At 33.5% G+C, this 4550-nt stretch overlaps 1 pseudogene; it reads right to left on the bottom strand.

The window, feature by feature from the left end:
• Positions 1-238: 238 nt before the first annotated feature.
• Positions 239-664, bottom strand: LOC150077749 (protein BTG1 pseudogene; annotated as a pseudogene).
• Between the last annotated feature and the right edge of the window lie 3886 nt (positions 665-4550).

Here is a 4550-nt window from a genome sequence, read left to right on the forward strand (position 1 = left end):
TTTATCAACAATTGGCTGGCCCTCAAAAGGGCCGTTTTGAGAGTTTCTTTCGGATATACGACAAATCCAAGCGTACTTTTCTCTGTATTAAAACGCATAATTTTGAAATCTCCCGATGCCTCTGCAGAAACAAATTAAGTTTGATTTTTCAGAAAAAGTGCTGCAGAGACGGGTTCGTTTTCCGTCCGGTAATGTAAATGAACACAGAGCCATCCAACCTGGTTCATATTGTTAAAATTTATAATCCGATGCACACGGGCCTCTTTCGATTTGGTAGTCGTGGGACACTTCTCGGTAATGAAGGACGGCTTTCGTGGATCACACAAATACTTCCTTCTTCGCCGATCCTGTATGCAACTTCTCCAGGATCAATCCACACGGCTAACTGGGCTGGCAATTTTTCTTGAAGAGTGCGGTAATCAAAGAAAGTCGCTTTGGCAGCCTTTGCAATGATGGGATCAATTTTAAAACCATTTCTCAGGCATCGGTATCCTTGGCCTTTACTTGGTTGATCAGGAAACCAATGCTGTTCGTAATGTTCTTTGAGTAATTGCGAAAGTTTCGCAGAAAACAATTTCATCTGTTGAGTATTTACGATTTCTCCAATTCTGACTTTTAGAAAATTAGCAACAAAATCAGAAGCACACTTTATTTCCAATTCCATTTTCTATATTTTCGTATTGAGGGGATCGGCAGGCAACAATTATTAACACGGAGGAAGAGGCGGTAAAAATTCAACTTAAGGAATATCTGTGATAATTTTCCCAATGCACAAAACAAGCAAAAATCAAGCTGAAATAGCGTTGCCAAAATTTTGTAACATCTTGGCAGAGTCTATTTATACACCGGAATATCTTTTACAATCCACAAAAGCGCAGTTGAACGCTGAACTGAAGACAGAAAGAAGAATTTTGCTGGAACTCCAAGTAAAATATATATAGGGAATTCCCCGTGTGCGAAGTCCAAAGCCTGTTTAACCAATGAAATCACTTTCTCTACGAGTCACCTCGTTTCATTCGATGATTATTGAATACCGCTGTTTTAAGCCTCGTCATTCTTTAACTTACCTATTGGTTGCAGATCATTGAGTTAGAGGCTAATCTGGCTAATTTAGCTGATGGGCAAGTTTACCGCAATCATGCATTCAAATCTGGCACGAAAGCTTTCCATCCATAGTAGTTGTTTCAATTTAACGAATGAAATCACGTTCCCTACGTGTCACCTCCATTCATTTGATGATTATTGAATACCAGAAAAGGAAGAGAGTATAATAAGAAATCAGTTGTTTTAAGCCTCGTCATTCTTTGCTTACCGAATGATTACAAATCATTGAGTTAGAGGCTAATATTAGCAGTTTAGCTGATAGGCAAGTTTACCACAATCGTGCATTTAATTCTTGCACGAAGACTTTTCATCCATAGTGGTTGTTTCAGTAAATTAATTGTCCCCTAGGGCAAATGATATTTTACTTTACGTAAAAATGATGACAGGACAAATGAAGAGGGGTACTTATCTCGCGCCTTAGAAACTCAAAATAATATTCCAAATTACTAATTATTTTGAAATTTTCGTAATTAGTAGTAATTATTAAAAATAAGTAATAAAGCTTATCAATCATAAAACAGCTAATAATCTTTAGTTGAGCTTAATCTTAGAATATCTCATTCAAAATCCGAATTAGAGAAATTTCTGCTACTCGCGGACGATTACGCGTTGTGTCCAAGTTGTGAGGAATGTGGTTAAAAAGTGAACAATCACGTTGATCACGTCTCTATCCATTATTTGTTTTTTTAAATATGGCATTTGAAATGCAAACTAATACCAAATACTATTATTTTTGCTGTTGTCGCACGAAATTCTGCTTATTCATTGGTTTATATTCTTCAAAGTATTATTCAATAATACTTTGATACAGAAATAGTCCAGAATTCAGGGGTATTATTCAATAATACCCCTGAATTCTGGTATTATTCAGTATTATTCAAAGTATTATTCAATAATACTTTGATACAGAAATAGTCCAGAATTCAGGGGACTACTGAATAAAATATAATGTTGTTAGTGTAGTTGCAGAATTTTGTGTGTTTGAAGGTCACCTTATATTTTAACTGTTTAAATTGAACTATCGAATGTAATGAGTAAATTTCAGTAGCCTGTTAAATATATTTATATAATAGTCTGAAATTCAGGGTTTAAAATATTGTGCACGACACGCGAATTACAAAATATTGTGCACGACACGCGAATTACAAAATATTGTGCACGACACGCGAATTACAAAATATTGTGCACGACACGCGAATTACAAAATATTGTGCACGACACGCGAATTACAAAATATTGTGCATGACTGTTCTACACACTCACTTCCTGGGGCACTGTTGTTCTGAAATGACGTCTATAATGCATGCTCTCTCTTCGAAAACGGACCGCCAACAACAACATCCGTTTACTCCCAACTCGCAGAACCAACTTTTGTAATTTTTCTATTATGCATGCAGTTGCCGGCCTCCGAAACAACCTTAATTCCTGAAAGTGACAGAATATAGTAGAGCAAGAGTAATGTGAAAAATTATCTTCCTTCTCTTAATATCCAAAAAATTACAGGGCTAATTATTATTGAACATAAAATGTCTTTTGTTTGCGACTTTGATTAAAAAAAAAAATTATATTGGTAAAATTTTACAAAAAAAAAATTATGTATTTATTATTGTCAATTATAATGATTTTGATATGTAAAACACCAAAAATTCTAGAATTTTATACAAATTTTAGCTGTTCTTTGGTAATTCTGTTTTGGTTTCACTTTAAAAAGTTTATTTCGCTCTGTCTCACTTTATTATGGACCAATGATGTTACCTTATTGATAAAGCATGGTATGCATAAACAGAAATTTAATACTTACTTATATTCCTATCTTCCTGTAGGGATAATACTTGACAGTTTATGCCTACAGGAAGATAGGTCAGAAATAATAGTGTTCTTAAAAAATCTCCGTTTTAGATTAACATTAGTTTAAACTTTACGTTCTTTTTTCCTTTTATAGTTGTGAGGCTCGAAGAAATCTATCAATTACTATTACAATCACTTGAGTGGTCGTCTATTTAACTAAACAGCTCACGTTTAAGGCCTATTACTGAAAACATTTAGGTTCTAACCGTGAGGAGATTAGTTACAAAACCTAGCATAAACAACACAGTCATACCTCTGGAGAGCCGACCTTTTTTTGAAACAATGGTCCGAGCTGGATTTGGGATATCGCTTAGTAGCCGATCTATACAAATCTTGGTTTCCCGTGCGATATTAAAAAACAGGACTGCACATTTTCCTAAGTTTTTAAAATTAAATCATTAGCTAATAAATTTAGAAGGAAACTTAACGTTCAATTCAATCAATTATAAATTGTAATTTTTGATTTAAACGATCAACCTTAATTTGCCTTCGCGATCAAAAACGAGCATTTAATAAAATGTATGTGCCATCTACTAACTTCCGGTGGGAGAAACAGAAATGTATCCTCCCAATTTCGGTTTTCTTGGGTACGCAGATCTAATAGCGAAATGCGACTAGTAGCAGTTGTCGTAATTTGTTTCTTTTCCCAACGCACACGGAGTTTTGCCACTGTTGTCATTCTCACAAATTATCACTCCTAATTTTAAGACATGAAAGAACAGATAAATACATGTTATATTTAATTTTATTTATTTATAAGCAACCCATTGCTACACCAAATAAATAGTCAAAATTTAACTATGTTCAGCATAACGCTCGACTTCCAAACGAAAACTGCAATTGCTATATCGTTTTCTGAATCTGTGATGGGCTACAGTAATTATGTTTTCCTTAGATTTATATATCGGGAGGTAGATCAAATGGAATAATTTAAAGCAACGGATACATCAAAGAAGAAAGAGAGAAAAACTATACTGTCGACAATCAGATAAAAGAAAAATATCGAAATTGCAAAAAACATTTATGCTGTTACTTTTGGGCACAAAACATGCAGTTTTTGAAAGAAATGATACTATACTCTAGGGAATTTATGCTTTCAAATTAGATTTGCTTATAACTTTTATCGTGGAATTACGTAAGTAACGGTAAAAAAAAGTAAAATTTCACAAACTCAAATACATTAGAATTTTAAATTTTATTAATATCTGTTCTTTTATTTATTACGAATTTCCTTTCGCAAACACACCCTTTTAAACTCTACATCCTCGGCTCCATTTTGTTGTTAAATTTTTCGGATTTTTACACAGCGTTTTTGATCAGAATTAAATAGTAAATGCAACCACATGTAAATTAATAATTTCCACCCATATTAAAAAATAAGGACCAGGAGTGGTCCTTATTCATTTAAATTTTCTGATTTTTTTAAAACATATTTGAGAATCCATCTAAAACATAAAAAAAAAATAATTAAGGCACTGCAATGCTTACCAGAATTTCATAGGTTGGAAAGACGGCTCTAACTGCTGGTTTAAATTTTGTGATCTTCTAAAACTTCTTATTGTCGCAAATTGAACGACAAAATGAACAAAAAAAGAAAC

This window comes from Mastigoproctus giganteus, chromosome 11 (genome assembly GCF_048544385.1).
Source record: "Mastigoproctus giganteus isolate SK-2022 chromosome 11, ASM4854438v1, whole genome shotgun sequence".
Taxonomy (NCBI): domain Eukaryota; kingdom Metazoa; phylum Arthropoda; class Arachnida; order Uropygi; family Thelyphonidae; genus Mastigoproctus; species Mastigoproctus giganteus.